The following is a 20,309-nucleotide window of genomic DNA, read 5'->3' as shown; positions in this document are numbered from 1 at the left end:
TTTTAAATCCCATAGAATACTCTCCTGCTGTCTTAATCTGTTTTGTCTTCACACTGCCACCAATCACATATAAGACAAGGTGGTCCATGTGAAAACCAGTAAACCCACTGGAGGAGAGAACCCACCAACAAAGGAACCACCAACAGATAAAAACCAAGTACAGCAAGAGAGCCCACAAAAACAGAAAAATCCAGACAAGGACATAAAAGAGACCACACCACTGAATCCCATAGAACTCCTATCATAGAAGTTCACCCTACAAGTGTAGCTAGCAAAGCAGAGGATCAGGAAGCACAGAAACAAACAAAAAAAGAGACACCTAAAATGGGGAGATAAAAAAAGAACCTCCAATCCAAAGGAATGGAAGACTCTCCAATAAAATAACTAAATAAAATGGAGGCAAGGAAACTATCAGTTATAGATTTCGAAACAATGCTGATAAGATGCTCAAGGAGCTCACAGACAACTACAAGGAACTGGAGTGGAAACTACAGTATTATGAAAAAGGAAATAGAAACCATAAACAACAAACAGGAAGAAATGAAGAATACAATTTCTGAAATTAAAGATACACTAGAAAGAATTACAAACAGGCTGAATGAAGCAGAGGACTGAATCAGTGAGCTGGAAGACAAGGTGGAAAAAAACACCCAGGTAGAGCAGCTACATGGAAAAAAAAAGACTAAAAAAACATGAAATTAGTTTAAGGGAACTCCAAGACAACATTCGAATCATAGGAATACCAGAAGGAGAAGAAAAGGAACAAGGGAGTGAAATCCTGTTTGACAAAATAATTACAGAAAACTTTCTGAACTTGGAGAGGGGAAAAACCACACAAGTTCAGGAATCACAGAGGGTCCCAATCAAGTTACAATGCCAATTTTTAAGGACAAAGACTGAATATTAAAAGCAGGAAGGGGGAAATAAGAAGCAACATGCAACAGAGTTCTGATAAGGCTAGCAGTTGATTTCTCAACAAACACACTTCAGGCCAGGAAAGAATGGCAAAAAAATATTCCAAGTAATGAAAGGCAAAGGTCTGCAACCAAGACTACCCAATAACCAAGGATTTCAATTAAAATAGAAGACAAAATAAGGAGTTTCCCAGACAAAAGAAGGCTGAAAAAATACACCTCCACCAAACCAGCACTCCATATACTAAAGGGATTGGTATAAGAAGAGGAAGGGAAAGACTGAGAGAGAGAGGAACACAAGCACAAAGGGGGGACATGATTAAGTATTTATCAATAATACCATAAATTTTAATGGATTAAATACTCCAATCAACAGAAATAGGGCAGCTGAATGGATAAGAAAACATGGCCTGCACATACACTGCCTGCAAGAGACCCACCACAGAAATAAAGACCTACACAGACTGGAAGAGAAGGGTTGGAAAAAAATATTCCAAGGAAATAGACACAAAACAAAGCTGGAGCAGCAATACTTATATCAGACAAAATAGACTTCAAAACAAAAGCCATAGAAAGAGACACTGAAGGGCACTTTGTAGGAGACCATTCTGCGTGGTGTGGGCCCAGCTCCCACTGGAAGATGCACAGGGCCCATGCCATGGCTAGGTTCTCCCATGGGGAATCAAGCCTACATTGTACCTAGACTGCTATGAGACTTGCTTTTGCTAAAACTCCCTCACCCTGAATTGAGACAGCAAGTGCTTACTGTAACTTCCTAAAATCCATGCTAAAACTCCCCAGTGTGGAGTGTAACAGGTTCTACCACTTTTCCCTTTTCATTTGCAAATATCCTTCTTCTGTGATGTGATTAGTGGCATTGTCTCCTTTGTTTTCCTGTAAAAGGTAACCACCTAAAGCCTGTGTATAGTAAATGAGGACCATTATGTAATGTGCTGAGAAACCCAATAAAGACCGGTCATGACAAGGGCTGTGGCTTTTGCTCCCCTTGAGAGAAAAGCCATGCTCACCCTTCTTCTCCACAGGACTTGGTAGTCTGTGTGAATGTCTCTCCCCCATCCACAAAGCGGTGGAGCCCACAAGCCAAGGTCTGCTTCAAGACTTCATAATACTTGAGAAAAAATCCATTAAGAAGACATAAACATTGTAAACATATATGCACCCAACACAAGAGCACCCAAATATATAACAAAAATCTTGGAGGACTTCAAGAAAGATATTGACAGCAACAAAATTATTGTAGGGGATTTTAAGAGCCCACTGTCAGAAATATATAGATCTTCCAAACAAAATATCAACAAGGATATTGCAGCATTGAACAATGCCTTAGGTTGAATGGACTTAACTAATAAATATAGAAACTTTCATCCCAAACAAGCAAAGTACACATTTTTTAAATATACACAGAACATTTTCTTTTCTTTTTTAAAAATATTTTTATTGACTGTGATATTACAGTTTTCCCAATCCCCCCCCTTTATCTCTTTTCCACCCTATGTCCCCAACCCTCCAGCAACCCCCCACCATTGGTTCATAACCATGGGTTGTACATATAAGTTCTTCGAGTTCTCTGTTTCCTATACCATTTTTATCTTTCCCTGTCTATTTTATGCCTACTAATTATGATTTTTTCTCCCTGTACCTTTTTCCCTCTATTCCTCCCTTCCTCCTCCCCACTGAATTCCCTCTGTGTAATGTCCATTTCTCTGATTCTGCTCCATTCTGGTTATTCGCTTAGTTTGTTTTTGTTTTTCTTTTCTTTTAGGTTCATTTGTTAATAGTTGGGAGCTTGTTGTCATTTTTATTGTTCATATTTTTTATCTTCTTTTTCTTAGAGAACTTCCACTAACAGTTCATATAATAAGGGCTTGGTGATGATGAACTCCTTTAACTTGACCTTATCTGGGAAACACTTTATCTGCCCTTCCACTCTAAATGATAGCTTTGCTGGATAGAGTAATCTTGGATATAGGTCTTTGCCTTTCATGACTTCAAATACTTCTTTCCATCCCTTTCTTGCCTGCAAGTTTTCTTTTGAGAAATCAGCTGATAGCTTTATGGGGACTCCTTTGTAGATAACTGTCTCCTTTTCTCTTGCTGCTTTTAGGATTTTCTCTTAGTCTTTCTTCTTGTGTTACTTAATGATGATGTGCCTTGGTGTTCTCCTCTTTGGGTACAACTTCTTTGGGACTCTGTGTTTCCGGGACTTCCTGGAAGTCTATTTCCTTTGCTAGATTGGGAAAGTTTTCCTTCATTATTTGTTCAAACAAGTTTTCAATTCCTTGCTGTTGTTGTTCTCATTCTGGCACCCCTATAATTCAGATATTGGAATGTTTCAGGTTGTGCCAGAGAATCCTCACCCTCTTTTTATTGTTTTGGATTTTTGTTTCTTCATTCTGATCCAGTTGAATGTTTCTTTTCTTTTCTTTTCTTTTCTTTTCTTTTCTTTTCTTTTCTTTTCTTTTCTTTTCTTTTCTTTTCTTTTCTTTTTCCCAAATCATTGCTTTGAATCCTGGTTTCCTTGTCACTGTTAGTTCCCTGAATATCTTGCTTTATTTCATTTTGGGTATCTTTCATTTTGTTTTGCAACCAAGCTCAATCATTTCTGTGAGCATTTTGATTAACAGGACTTTAAATTCTCCATAAGATAAGTTGGCAATCTCCTCATCACTTAATTCTGAGGTTTTGCTGTTCTTTCATTTGGGCCACATTTCTTTGTCTTGGTGTACCTGATAAGTTGTAAGGGGCAGGGTCTTAGATATTCTCCTGGGCAGGGCAACCCTCTTTGCTGCACTGCAAGTCTGGTTGTTCTGGTTGATTTTTTCTTTAATTCCTGGGTTGTCAGAGTTCCATGCAGTTTGATTTTACTTTTGGTTCTTTATTGATTTTAGATAGGTTGTTATCCTCCTTTTGGTTGTGCAAAGAAGGGAAGGGTTTCTACCCGTGCTTCCATCTTGGCCAAAACTCTGTACACAAAACATTTTAAAAGATAGACCATATAATGAGACACAAAACCAACTTCAACAAATTCAAGAAAGTTTAAATCATATCAAGCATATTCTCAGACTGCAAGGGCTTGAAACTAGAAACCAATTCTGGAAAATAATAAGAAACACTCAAATTCATGGAGATTGAAAAGCATTCTATTAAACAATGAATTGGTTAAGAATGAGATCAAGACAGAAATCAACAAGTTTCTGGAAACAAGTAAAAATGAATTCACAACAGACCAAAATGTATGGGACACATCAAAGACAGTCCTGAGAGGGAAGTTCATAGTGTTACAGGCCTACCTAAAAAAGATAGAAACATTTCAAACAAACAACCTAACCGTACACCTACAAGAAGTGGAGGAACAATAACAAACAAAGCCTGCAGTGAGTGGAAGGAAAGAAATAACCAAGATCAGAGCAGAATTAAATGACATAGAGACTAAAAGCACAATTCTAAGGATCAGTAAGTCCAGGAGCTTGTTCTTTGAAAAGATAAACAAAATGGACAAGCCTTTAAGCTGACTTATGAAGAAAAGAGAGGGAGAACCCAAATAAACAGAATCAGAAATGAAAGAGGAGAGACTACAACTGACACCACAGAAATACAAAGGATTGTATAAAATTACTAGAAACAAGCACATTCTCAGAAATTTGAAAACCAGGGTGAAATGGAAAAATTTCTAAAAACAATTATCTCCCAAAACTGAATGAAGAAGAAGCAGAAAGCTGGGCCAGACCAATCACAACTGATATGTAATATATCTCATGAAAAAGGAATGACAAAAATCACATGATCATATCAATAGATGCAGAAAAAGCATTTGATAAGGTAAAGCACCCATTTATGATAAAAAAACACTCAGCAAATGGAGAATAGAGGGAGCATACCTCAACATAATAAGGCCATTTCCATAAATCTCCAGTGAACATCACACAGGCAAAAACTAAAAGCTTTTCCATTTATATCAGGAACAAGGCAAGGACTTCTGCTTTCACCACTTCTATTCAACATAGCATTGGAAGTCTTAGACACAGCAATCATATAAGAAGAAGAAATAAATTGCACACAAATTGGAAAAGAGGAAGTAAACCTGTCATTGTTTGCAGATGATGTGATAATGTACATAGAAAACACTAAAGCCTCCACCAAAAAAACTACTCAACCTAAGTAAATTTGTCAAAACATAAGAGTTCAAAATCAATAGTCAGTAATCAAAGGCATTTTTATACACCAACAATAGAAGATCAGAATCAGAAATCAGGAAAACAGTCCCATTTTCTAAAGCAAAGAGAAAAATAAAGTACTTAGGAATAAACCTTACCAAGGAGGTGAAAGACCTATACTCAGAATACTACACAACACTGAAGAAAGAAATTAAGGAAGACACAAGTAAATGGAAGCATATACAATGTTCATGGACAAGAAAAATTAATATCATCAAAATGTCTATACTGCCCAAACTAATTTATAGACTCTGAAATCCCTATTAAAATACCAATGACATATTTCACAGATATAGAACAAACATTTCACAAATTTATATGGAACTGTGAATAACCCCAAGTAGATATGGCAATTTTGAGGAAGACGAACAAAGTAGGAGGGATCACAATACCTGATATCAAAACATTTTACAAAGCCAGTGTATTCAAAACACTATGGTACTGGCATGAGAATAGACACATAGACCAATGGAAAAGAATAGAGAGCCCAGAAATAAACACAAGTCTCTATGGTCAATTAATATTCAACAGGGCAGAAGCATAAAACTGAGTAAAAATGGCCTTTTCAACAAATGATTTCGGGGCATCTGGACACCCATATGACAAAAAAAAAAACCAAAAAACTCTATCACAGACTTACACCAGCCACAAAAATTAATTCAAGGTGGATAAAAGACTTAAAAGTGGTGACAACATGAAAATCCTAGAGGAGAACATAAGCAGGAAAATCTCAGATATTCTATGCAGCAATATTTTCACTGATATGTTCCCAAGAGCAAGGAATATAAGGGAAAGGATTAACAAATGGAATCTCATCAAAATAAAAAGCTTCTCTACAGCTAAAGAAAACAGCATTAAAATGAAAAGAGAACCAACCGTAAGGCTAAACACATTGGTAAATGGTACATCAGATAAAGTTTTGATTTCCAAAATATATAATAAAATCACACAACTCCACTGCAATAAGACAAAAAATCCAATTAAAAAATTACCAAAGGACTTCAGTGGTCACTTCTCCAAGGAGCACATACAGAGGGCCGAGAGATATATGAAGAGACGTTCAGCATCACTAGTCATCAGAGAGATACAAATTCAAACCTCTATAAGAATCTGCTTCACACCAGTGTGAATGGCCATCATAAAAAAATCATGAAACAATTTTTGGAGAGGATGTGGAGAAAAGGGAACCCTAGTGCACTGTTGGTGGGAATGCAGACTCGTGCAGCTGCTGTGGAAAACAGTATGGAATTTCTTCAGGAAACTAAAAACAGAACTGCCTTTTCCACCCAGCAATTCCACTATGAGGATTGTGTCCTAAGAACCCTGAAACACCAATTCAAAAGAACCAATGCACCCCAATGTTCATAGCAGCACAATCTACATTAGTCAAGTGCTGGAAGAAACCTAAATGCACATCAATAAATGAGTGAATCAAAAACAGTTACACAATGGAATAATGCACAGCAAGGAGAAAGAAGGAGCTCCTACCCTTTTTGACAGCATGGATGTACCTGGAGAGCATTAGGCGAAGTGAAATAAACTAGACAGTAAAAGACAAAAATACCATATGATCTCACCTTTAACAGAAACCTAATCAACAAAACAAACAAGCAAAATATAACCAAAGACACTGAAATTGAGGACAGGCTGACAGTGACCAGAGGGGAGAAGGGAGGGAATTTCAGGGGGAAAAGGTGAAAGGTTTGCAGGAACAATTACAAAGGGCACATGGACAATAATGGGGTGAGGTGGAAGTAGGAGGGAAGTAGGGAGGGCTAGGGTGTTGAGCTGGGGTGGGGGGAAAAGGCAGAAAACTGTACTAGAAAAATAAAAAAACAGTGGTACATTTACACAATGGAATACTATGCAACAGAAATAAAGAAGGGGCTCCTACCATCCACAATATTGTGAATGGAACTGGATATCACTTCGGTAAGTGAAATAAGCCAGATTGTGAAAGACAAATATCATATGATCTCCCCTGTAAGTGGAACCTAATCAACAAAATGAAGAAGCAAACAAAATATAACTAGAGACACTGAAATAAAGAACAAACTGATGGTTACCAGTGAGGAGAGGAGTGAGGGATAATAGGGGATCATAGGGAAAGGACCATCAAGGAACATGTATAAAGGACACATGGACAAAGCTAAGGGGGGCAGGTTCCAAGGTGAGAAGCCAGGATGGATAGGGCAGAGGGCATTGTAGGGTGAAAGGGGAGAAAACTATACTTAAACAACCCCCCAAAATATCTAATAACCTAATACTTCACAAAGCAGCTCAAGTATTAGTGTTTTAGAAAATAGTAACTTGAATTTGAAGTTTTGTTATAATTAATGACAGGGTTAGAATATTAAAAAATTCAATCTTCTGTTTAAGTTAGAGATATGGAAGTAATAACAGAATATTTAGTGTGTACAATCTGGAATCAGGCAGCCTTTGTACAAATGGCAGCATTTCCTATTAGCTGCATGTCTTTGAGAAAGTTACTTAACTGCCTTCATCTTCATTTTTTGTACTGTAAAATCACATAATGATACCACTCTTTTCATAAAGCTTGAATGGAGACAAAGGCAGTTATTATACTTGGGAACATGGTAAACACTTAAAATATTAGTGACAGCATAGTAATATATTTGGAACAGTTGATTATAAAGGAAAAGTCACTGTTGACAATACATGGAAACAGTTCAGAAGTTCAGAGAATAGTACCATTCTAATGTTATGATCAAGTTTATCAGTGTTAAATTTGTCACTGCTACCACTAAAATCTTATGGTGTGGAGCCCAGATGCACCTAGGTTTTAAAGGAAGAGAATAGGGGAAAATTTTGAAGCAAAAAATGTGGTAAAAAAGTGTGGCTTATAGTCCAAAAAATACAGTAATTATGGAAGTCTGGTCACAATATGCTAACAAATCCAAATGAGATACACAAAATAGAAAACCAAACTTTGACACATAATGATAGTTACACATGAGTAAAGTGACAGTACATATGTAAATAAAAATAGCCACCATATATTTAGTGCCCCATGCACAATGGATTCTACCAACATTTTTATGAACCTTATTTATTTAATCCTAAGAACAATTATTAAAACTAACAAATTCCCCTTAAAGCTTTTTATTTTTTTTTATTTTGAGGTTACCACTTTAAAACTATTTCCAATGACATGCAAGTTTAGATTTTGTTTGTTTGTTTTTCCACCAAAACCTGTCGGGGTATCAATTTCCCCATTCCCACAAAAGCACTAAATGTTATTAAAAGTTGAACATTAATAGTTTAATCTTAAAGGACCATTTACTGAACAATCATTTTTTATCTAATGGTGCACAACAATTCTACATATTCTTATAGACATCAAGATTATGCTAGTTACCATATGTACCAAAGTGTACATGTGTGAATATGTAACAGTGCTACTCTTTTTGCTGCATTGCTTTTCCAATAATACACAGAAATATATCTACTCTTAGATAAGAACTCTCAAATCACTTGTCATTGCCAAATTATTGAAAAAAATGTTATTTTGATCGGATTGCTATAAAAGCATAAATTAACTTATAAAAATCTATATCTTTACAATAGTCAAATTTGCTTTAAAAAACATGGATACTAGATTTTCATTTGGTTAAAACTTTTAAAAAATCGTTGAGTAAAATTATAATTTTTTAAAAAATACAAGATGAACAGATCCAAATCCTGGCTGTACTAAAGAACCACATAAGGATGTTTTTTTTTAATGACACCTGTGAGCCATCCTCCAAAATTTTTGATTTTACAAGAGAGAGAAAGAGAGAGAGACAGAGACAGAGACAGAGAGGGAGAGAGAGAAAGCAGGGGAATGGGCATAGATCAACATGATCTAACTTCCCTGAACACTCATATTTATTCTAGTGATTTTTTTAGTCTATATATTGGTCTTCATGTAGTTTGCAGGCAATGATCATTCTGAAAAATAATATTATGTTTATGTTTTACTGTGTTGACAATGGGCATATAGAATAAACTTAAATGGAAGTATTTTAATTGCAATATCACCAAAGTTTCACCAACTATAAAGAATTTTGTTGGCTAATAAATAAATTTTGTGTTTGTGTGTATATGTTAGCACATGATTTATTATTTTTAGTGTTCTAAAACATCCATGGGGAAAGTTAATTGGATGTAACGGCATTTGAAGGGCAAACAATATTTATTTTTCAAATATTACCTAACTCTGGAGAACAAGAGAAATGCAGCAGTTTGAATAACTGGACCACTTTAAAGAACTTCAGAAAATAGTATATAAAATTTGAATGTGGCTTTCAACTTATCTTCTGGTGAAGTGCAGTGTTTTATAAAAACTAACACTTCCTATACACATACATATGCAACACCACATTCAGTGACTACAATAAATATCCATCTATAAATGATATTATATATGATGAATCATATGTTACCTTCAAGGTTATTCACGTAAATCTCAGAAGCACTGAAAAGAATAATCTGATCAAATTTGACAGCCAAAATTGAAGATTATTATTTAATATCATCTTGTCATTCCAATTAATTTTAATATATATGAAAAGTTGCATATTCTCTATTTAATGTTGTCAACAAAATTATTTTTTTGACAGAACTAATTATTTTAAGAATCAAAACCTGTTCAGTGGGGACAGAAATGGTATTTTTACATGCAAACCTAACTCCCTGGACACAGTGCCAGAACACCAACATTTAGTTTCCATTAGTGAAGCTAGTAATTATTTTAATATGATTACACAATGTTGTAAAATGCCATTTTTTTATGAAAAGCAATTAATTTTCACTTAGTGACATTTTGGACACCAAGTATTTAGAAGTGACTTTTTAAAATATAGCTTTTCCTACAAATATCTGTATTAACCCTCAAATCAATATTAGATTAGAGACAAGGAGAAAAAATAGAAGATAAAGACCTCAATTTTAATTGCCTTCATTAATACCACATTAATTTTGAATATTCCTATTCATTCCAGGACATCAATATAAAAAGCACTATCTTAGTTCCAAAGCTATAGGATTAAATATTAAATAGCAGTGCTTAAAAATAGTTTGTTGAATATATATACATATATATAGTTGAAATATATAATTGAATATACATATTTAGTTGAATATACATATGTAGTTGAATATATGTACATAGTTGAATATATATACATATGTATTCAGAGAAATGAAATGAGCAGGCATAAATGTTTTTTTTTCATCAGATTTGATTACATACTGATTGTACATAAGTTATTCAGCCTTGATTACCAGTAAAACTTACCAGAGGTTATGGGTAAAAGACAAGGAAAAGATTATAAAATAAACACTGTAGTTCTACAAGACACTAAAATGCAACCACTTGCAACATTTTGGAAATTAAGTTTTTTAAGTTATCATATCTCAGGTTAATAGAAAGTTGTCTTATGTGTTACATAGATGGTGATGCATGTATATTGCTTCAGAATATCCTGTGTGTAGGAGAAAAGAGATTATTTTAAACCATTTTATTTACTCTATCCTCAAATCAACAGAACTGGTTGTTTCTCAAGAAATGCCAATGGGTTTTATGATCAGTCATTAAAGTCCAATGTTAGATCTTCTCCCTGGAAATGTGAGGAAACACCACACTTCCTTCTAGGTTGGCTTTGCCTGCTGGGGAGCTCCCTAAAATCACACACCAGGTACAAGATTCATAGCAGGTTTCTACCACTTGTGTCCAATGCTTAAAATACACAACTGCTTCACTGCTTAAATGGTGATAATATGATAAATTAAATTTAAATAGGAAATGATTCTCTGATCTTGTTAGTGATTTTCAGTGTCTTCCATTTTTTCTTGTTTCTTTTTTCTTTACTGAGGTATAACTGACAAATAAAAACTGCATATATTTAAGTAATTCAACTTGGTGTTTTGATATATGTATACATTATGATTTTCACTTATATGCAGAATCTTTAATAGTCAAGCTCATAGAAGTATAGAGTAGTATGGTGGTTGTCAGAGGCTGCAAGGAGAGGCTAAATCAGGAGATATTTGTCAAAGCTACAAAGTTTCAGCAATGAAAGGAGTAAGTTCTGAGAATCTAAAGAGCAGCATAGTGACTAAATATAGTTAATAATATTGTGTTGTATACTTGAAATTTGCCAGGAGGATTAGATAAGCTTCTCAAGGGTGAGAGGATGGTAACTATGTGAGGTTATGCATATATTAAAGTACTTGATAGTGGTGACCATTCTATTTATGATTTCCTAATAAACTTCATAATTTACTATCTTATTTGTAGTACTATTTTCCTTAAACTAGAATTATACTGATTAAAAGGAGGGACATTTAGTTTGAAGAAGATATCAAAAAATTATTTTAGGCTCCACCACCACAATGAAAGCTACTGAAGAAAGCTAATCATGTATTTTTATAGTGTCTTTCTACCTTTTACTCACAAGACCATTCACACAATAAATACTAAATCCATTTTTGCCTTAAAAAAACATGTATTTGATAGTCTGCATACAAAAGAAAAACATCGAGACTTCCAGCCAAGATGGAGGCATAGATAGATACACTGTGCCCCCTCACACAACCAAAAGAAGGACAATAAATTTAAAAACAAATGAACAAACAAACAAACAAACAAAAACCCCCAGAACTGACAGAAAATCCAACTGTATGCAAGTCCAATAACCAAGAAGTTAAAAAAAAAACATTCATCCAGACCAGTAGGAGGGGCAGGAAAGGGCAGCTGGGTTGGAGAGGACTCTCAGCAAGACATCTGTTAGAGGACTAGGGTGGGTGAGGCAGTGACTGGTGGACTGGGTGAGGCAGAGGCTGGTTGAACGGGCAATCCCATATCTGTGTGAGGATAAACTAGAAAGAAAAACTAGAGAGTGAGACAGATTATACAACACAGCATCCCAGCACCAGGAAATGAGGCCTCAAAACTTCTGAAAAAAACTGTGTGTGTTGTGGCTGTTGGAGATACTCCCAAGCCTCACAGGATATTTTATTGGAATGAGTGATCCTAGAACATACAGAAACCCACACACCTGGGAATCAGCACCAGAAGGGCCCAATTTACTTGTGGGTCACAGAGGAAGCTACTGAAAGCCATCCCAGAGCCTAGCAACTGGCATTGTTCCCTCTTGGAACCCTCCCCCGCATACAGCTCCACAAAGTAGCAATGTGGTAGCTCCACCCTGTCCAATACCTAAGGTTCCACCCCTTACTACATAACAAGTGTGCCAAGACAAAAAAAAATGGCGCAAATGAAAGAACACATCAAAGCTCCAGAAAAAATACAATTAAGTGATAAAGAGATAGCCAACCTATCATGTACAGAGTTCAAAACACTGGTAATCAGAATGCTCACAGAAATGGTTGAGTATGGTTGCAAAATGAAAGAAAAAGTGAAGACTATGAAAAGTGAAATAAAGGAAAATACAAAGGGAACCAACAATGGCAGGAAGGAAACCAGGACTCAAATCAACGCTTTGGACCAGAAGGAAGAAATAAACATTCAGTCGGAACAGAACAAAGAAACAAGCATTCAAAAATATGAGGAAAGGCTTAGGAACCTCCAGGACATCTTTAAATGTTCCAGTATCTGAATCATAAAGATGTCAGAAGAACAAGAGGAAGACCAAGAAATGGAAAACTTATTTGAAAAAATAATGAAGGAGAACTTCCCCAATCTAGCAAAGGAAATAGACTCCAAAGAAGTCCAGGAAGCTCAGAGAACCCTTAAGAAGTTGGACCCAAGAGAATAAACACCAAACACATCATAATTACATCATCCAAGATTAAAGAGAAGGAGATAATCTTAAAAGCAACAAGAGAGAAAGAGATACTTAACCTACAAAGGAGTTCCCATAAGCTTATCAGCTGATCTATCAAAAGAAACCTTGGAGGCAAGAAGGGTCTGGAAAGAAGTATTCATAGTCTTAAAAGGCAAGGACTTACATCCAAGATTAGTCTATCTGACAAAGCTATCATTTAGAATGGAAGGGCAGATAAAGTGCTTCCCAGATAAGGTCAAGTTAAAGGAGTTCATCATCACCAAGCCCTTTTTATTATATGAAGTGTTAAAGAGACTTACCTAAGGAAAAGAGTAAGATAAAAAATATGAAGAGTAAAATGACATCAAACTCACAACTGTCAACAACTGGACCTAAAAAACAAAAACAAACTAAGCAAACAACTAAAATAGGAACAGAATCACAGAAATGGAGATTACATGGAAGGCTATCAGCATTGTGGGGGAATGGGGGAAAAGTTACAGGGAATAAGTAGCATAAATGGTAGGTACAAAATAGTCAAGGAGAGGTTAAGAATAGTATAAGAAATGTAGAAGCCAAAGTACTTATGGGTACGACCCATGGACATGAACTAAAGGGGTAGGGCTGTGGGTGGGGGAGTACATGGCATAGGGGAATAAAGTGGGGAAAAATGGTACAACTGCAATAGCCTGATCAATAAAATATATTTTAAAAATGAAAATAATATTCTGAAGCAGAACACATAAAATGCTTGTATTGTAGATGGGGATGATCATATCTAGTAGATTTTAAGGAACAAGATGAGAGTAGGATTACCAGGTAGGGTTGCCAAAAAAAAAAAAAAAGCAGAAAGATCTTTATCCCTTGAATAAATAGTTGTTCCCTAATCAAGATAGGTAAGAGAAAAACAAACTATGGATATAATTATCATAGCAGAGATACATTTTAACCTTGTTCTTTAGGAATTATATAAGGTTTTTCTCTCCTCTCTCTTCTCTCAAGAACTGTTATAATTCAACTTTCTTAGTGTTTTGGCTATGGTTTTCTTTCATATCTTTGATCACATGTAACAGCCTATTGAATTTATGAATTTATGAATTTATGAATTCATCATCACTGTTCCTCTTAAAATAATGTATGGGTTTTCTCTGTTTTTTAAAGTTCACGCCTTTCCACTCTGCTTTTATGGAAGCCCTGCATTAGTACCTATATTAGCTAACCAAAAGAAATCCTACAAAGATTTTCACTTTCATGAAAAAAATGCAACATGAAAAAAGTATTCAAAGTTTGTTTTGCAGTGAGCAAAAAAGCCTAGGAGACTGGCAAGTGTTAAGGTTAGTGTAGAACTGGATATAATTAACCATTTTGTTTGGGATAAATGACAAGAAGACGTGTATGTACATTGAATTTGGGGTCTCAGAATGCTAAAAATTGTTTTATATAAATTAATGATACATAATTGTTTTTTCAGTTTATACCATTTTGACTTTCAAAAGGTTTTATAGGAACACTCTACTTTCAGATCATGGGGGAAACCTGTATTAGAAAAAGGAAATTTTGTTGGATGTGATAAAATTTTATAGTGTTCTGTGGGAGCTTTGATGATGAGACTTGAATGGACAACAATTGCAGCATCTTGTACTTTCCTCATTAGATGTTAAAACTTTAATGGGCACAGTGAACACCAGGAGCATTTGGTGAGCATCTTGCTATCAGACACTGAGTGCTTCAGTTGAGGTGTGGTGATAACAAGCCCTAAAAGGAAATCCATTAGTAGCTGCAATAAGGCTTTTAGTTAAAAGTGATTAATGAAATTACAAATAATGGATATTATGCCACCAATCACAGAAAATTACACTGAATATGAAAAGGACTTGATATTGCTTGATAGAGTAGCTAGAATTTTGAAGAGCTAATCATGTAATGGAAAAAATATCCTTGGGTGATGATACTCAGTCCAGATGATGCAAACTAAATAGCTTATTTCTTTGAAGCACAAAACTCTGTCATGAATTTCTAATTTATAAATTTGTCCATATTATATGATACTAGCTTCTACAGAACACATGAAAATCACATGCCTGTTGATTAATAATTACAACCAAGTTATGTTGGCTTCCAGTAAAAAGGCATGGGAAGATTTCTTTACAAGTCAAAAATAAAAGTAAACCTAAAAATCATTCATGATAAAATGTTCCAGATGAAATGACAGTGATGGTCACACAATGTAAATATACTAATAACTACTGAATTATACAAGTTTGAACAGGGAAAATTTTATGATTTGTGTATCATATCTAAGTAAAGATGTTATTTTAAAATGTCATTCATTTGCTTTTCTGAAATTGTGTGTATGATATAGATGAAGAAAACACTGTTAATAATCTGTACAATGCTATCTCTATGTATGCAACATGAATTGTTTGCTTTATTATGAAAAGGCAGAAAGTTAACCCTCTGACTCCACTATTTCCACTCTATATGTATGTAGAAATTAGGAGGGAGTAGTTAAATTGGTGAATTATTTTGAGTCATCTGATAACCATATTGTGAAAAGTACAAACCCGTACTCAGCTCTCTGTTTTGTGGACCTAAGTGAGTAAGTGAATTCAGGCCTTATATGAGCCAGTCTGTTCCCTCTGTCTTGTCCTACCTCCACATATATGTTTTTGAGTAGTGATCACAGGAGAAAGTGTCTGTATCAAGCTGTAGTATCTATCAGTTCTCTATCTACTACCACAATGCAGTAGGATCACAAGACCTGGATGGAGGTTCTAATGGAGGTTAAGAGATCCCATCTTAGATCATGAACCAAAGTATAATTATGACTCATTTTTCCCAGAGCATTGACTTAGAATATTGAGCACTCAAGCAGCTACTACAAAAGCATAATGGGTTTTTAATAATTTTTTTAAAAATGTGGTTAGCTTCTTTGGGAAGTCCAATGGAACTTAGAGGAACATTTCCCTTCATTCTTCTCTTTCTTCCTTCTAGTCTTGCTTCCTTTCTTCCTTCCTTCTCTCCCTCTTTTCTTCCTTCCTTCCTTCCTTCCTTCCTCCCTCCCTCCCTCCTTCCCTCCCGCCCTCCCTCCCTCGCTCCCTTCCTTCCTTTTAGATTTCAAGACCATAATACCAAGGGAAAAATGTTGGGAACCTCCCTACCTGGTTTCAGAAGCTGTAACCCCCTATGGCTAAGGCTGAGTAAAAAGACCTTGGGACTCTAAGCCACTAAGGAGACAAAGCTTATCTCCCTGGCAGGGGTGTCACCTCTGTACCCTTTATTTTACCCTGCCTGGAGCCAGTGGATGACCAGTTAGCCAATGATGGATAAGATTCCTCAAAGAAGAAACAACCTAATATAGGCATGGTCACAAGGGCGCTGTCAGGGAAGGACTTGGGGGACCATAGAAGAAGGGGGTGATGGACCCTCGCTCCTCAGCTTTGACATAGCCTGAGTCCCCATTCTGTCTGCAAGAAGTGTCCTAATCTCTTGGCTGTCTTACTTCCTCTGCCTGACTTAAGCCTGAAACAATGCCGGGGGTGTGTGCAGCCCTGTGCTGCAAAGGGTGGGCTCCCCAGGAGATCAGGCCTAAGAAAGAATGCATAAAATCCTGTGAAACCTGCTTTGCTAATACCCTCAATTTAAATGATAAAGGTCCAAACATGAAATGAGTTTGTTTCCTCAAAGTTTGATGGCCCTTTAGCTATCTGACCCTGATTCAAAATAGGCCCTCATAGTTCTTTGAATGTTATTTATTGTTTGATCATTACTGCCTGAGAATGATTGATGAGCTTTACATATGTATGCCCTGTATTCCAATGCAAATGAACCCAATAAAAGCCCATTGAGGAAAAGGTTCCTGGCCCTTCTCCTTTGAGAGTTCAGCCATCTTTCCTCCCCAAGCCGATCATGTCTTCACAGACTTATTTTCATCTGTGGCAGATGGGGGGCTCTGTGGGCAAAACTCCCTCACAGAAAAATATCATCACGGTCCTAATACTATACTTATTACTTATAATAAATGCTTAAAAGCAAGAAAAGTTTTGAAATAAAATTGCAATTATATTACTTTGCATATAATTGTGATGTGAAGTGTTCTTGGAAGTCTAGGTTAGGTCTGGATATGTGTGTATTTTATTTGTATAAATATGTATGTATGTTTATTTAAGTATATGTATTATATATATTTAGATATGTATTTATAGATATTTATATATAAGAATATACTAATGTTTTCCATGGATATAGATAATGTAATGTTTGCCTCAGCAGGAGGGCTTGCTCTGAGAATGATAATTATGCCTTGACATGAATTAAGCATATACTCAGTAGCTTCATTTGCTTGGTTAAATAATTGTGCCAATAAAGTCACAGTTATGAGTTGCTTGTTATTAAATCAACAATCAACACTGGAAAGGGCAAGGTCCTGTCAATCCTGTCAAACTTCCTTTTTAAGGTATCAACAGCATTCCAAGTGCAGTCATACAATCCAAAACTGAACCCTAGTGATAGTATGACTTGGTTTGAATGCTTTGGACTATGACTATTTATATTTCATATATAACCAGTTCTTCCCTTGTATTCATAGAAAAGAGACTGGGGTCTCAATGGTCCAATAGTAACTAACATGAGGTCTAAAACTGAAATAAAATAAAAAATAATGAATTCAATAAAGTTTTCTTGTTTTGCTTCTATTGATAATCTTATTAACTGAAATACGGTGATGGAAGCTCAGAGAAGTTCAAGATTTGTTATGAAGCACATAGCTAGTAAGTGATGCAATAGTCTGTTTGTATACCTTCAAAGTTAAATGTCTTTCCACAACAAAATACTTGATAGCAACTAGTAACTGGTAACCCAATGGTTTCCTACACTTGCTTCTGTTTGTTTCCATACTGGTGAAGAAGAGATGAAGGTTACAGACAGATGGAAGAGAAAATATAAAAGTCTGCTTAATTTTAAGTTTGAAAAAGTAAGATGATAAAAACATGAGTACTTAAAGTTTCCAGAGTAAAGATCATTGGGAATAAAAGATCAATGAGATAGTTAATACAATTTCCAAATGCCATATGCTTTGCATGTATGAATTAGTGACCTATTTCTAAAAGTCTCCATATGCCACATAAATATGAAAAATTATGAAAATGTATTTTTATTTTAAAGTATATTTCCTTAAAATACCATCTTTTGATATTTTCAAAACATAAGCAATAGTGAGTGCTAAAAACAGAAAACAATTTTTTTAAATCAAGAGAGTTTTTCATAAACCAAGACAAGATAAAATGATACTTTCAAATTGATGTCTCAAAGTATTTAATACCCCTCTACATTGTTCCAGTTACCCTGGAAAGAGGCCAAAGCAGGCAGGACATTAGAAACATTTAAGAAAGGCATATCAGGTAGGCACCAGTTGCTAATTTGCAGATTTTTATTTTATTATTTTATTTTATATTTTATTTTATTTATTATATTTTATTATTTTATTTTATTTATTTTATTTTATTATTTTATTTTATTATTTTATTTTAGTTGAGACATGTTCCCCAAGGAAGAGGTGGAGTAAAAATAGTCTTTATCATGTACATCAAAGATGAGTGTCTGTTGTCTCCACTCTAAGTACATGATATGGTGTGGAAAGTGTGTAGTAATAGAGTCCCTCTGAGAGTTTGGAATTTATCAAGGGGCAAATATAACCATAAATACAAATGTAACTAAAACACAAACAACTCTATTATATGTAATGCCTTGTTAGAGATGTCCATGCATAGATATAATATGTACCCATTTGTATTATGGGTATTCATAAGGAAGAAAATCCCCAATCTTATGGTATCCAGTATGCTTTATGGAGATGGAGGCATTTGAATGGTGAGTTAAAAAATAGGATTTCAACAATTAAAAAAAAACATGAACAGCTGCATAGAATATTCTATTTAATGCTGACAGCACATACATATAAAGTTTGGAGAACTGCTGAAGAAACAAATTGAGGACAGACTGTGAAGATTTTTCAGTGCTAGCAAGAGGGTTGGAATCTAATTTGGTAAACAAGGTGGATTTATTTAATTTTTTGTTTGCTTTAGGGGCATGGATCTCATTACATCTACATATTTGCAAAAATATTTTGTAACCAAATTTTTTTCAAAGTTCTGATATAGATGCACAATTGAATTATACAAATAAGTTGTGTTTTAAGACTGGTTGCTTCTAAGGGCAGGAGTTATTGTTTTGGGCTTCGATTGGAAAGTTACTTTTTGAACAACTATTAAAATTTAAAAACAAACAAGAAAAAAGAAATCAACAGTTTAGGTAATAAGCAGCTAGAAACATAATGAAATGCAATAACACAGCTTAAAAATTACCCTAGAAGTAACATGTAGTAAGAAAGACAAATACCATATGATCTCACCTATAAGCGGAACCTAATCAACAACAACAACAAAAAAACAAACAAGCAAGCAAAATAGAACTGAGACTTTGAAATAAAGAACAAAACTGACAGTAACTGGATGGGAAGGGAAGGGGGATAATAGGGAAAGAAGGGGAAGGGTTGTCAAAAAACATGTACAAAGTCAAAGAGGGGATAAGATTGAGGGTGGGGGTCAGGGGAGTGGTTGGGGGAAAACGGAGACAACTGTACTTGAACAACATTAAAAAGGTTAAAAAAAGAAAAAGAAAGTTACTTTTCATTATGTATCATTTATTTTTATTTTTTAAAACTATGGTTCTGTATTATTTTTGCAATTAAAAAAAGTAAAGAGGAAAATAAGGGGAAAATGCCTTATTACACTATACAATGTATATTTGAATCTTGCATTTTTTTGAATTAGTTATTTGTTTATGTCAAGTGGCAGTGTCAGGGCAGTAAAAAAAGCTCATCATATTTCTAAGTTAAATATTCATTCTATAATAGGATTATTGTGTGACTTTTAGGAAATTGCTTTATTTCTCTGAAAATCTTTGCCTCTAAAACTAGTATAGTGCTAACTGCCATTTACCTATGCTTTTCCGTAATTTAAAAAAAAACATAGTCAAATGAGGATTTAGGGAGTGAGAGTAAGGTAAGGGACTGAATTTAATGCTCTGACATAAACACAGAACTGGAAAGAAATCTACAACTGCTTTGGGATTAATTTCTTCCCAACATAGGATTGATCCTATAACTTATGTGGGTGATTACCATAAAAAATAGGTGTATAAGACTGCATATCTATTAGAATGATCAAAATCTAGAACATTAACAACACTAAGTGCTGACGAGGATGTGAAGCAAGAGGGACCCACATAGCTGATGGTAATGCAAGTGAAACAGACACTTTGGGAATTTGGCAGTTTCTTAAAAAACTAAACATACTCTTACTCTGTTTTCC

This window comes from Phyllostomus hastatus, unplaced genomic scaffold, assembly GCF_019186645.2.
Source record: "Phyllostomus hastatus isolate PE091 unplaced genomic scaffold, TTU_PhHast_1.1 phas_contig_65, whole genome shotgun sequence".
NCBI lineage: Eukaryota > Metazoa > Chordata > Mammalia > Chiroptera > Phyllostomidae > Phyllostomus > Phyllostomus hastatus.
Note: the sequence above shows the minus strand (reverse complement) of the source record.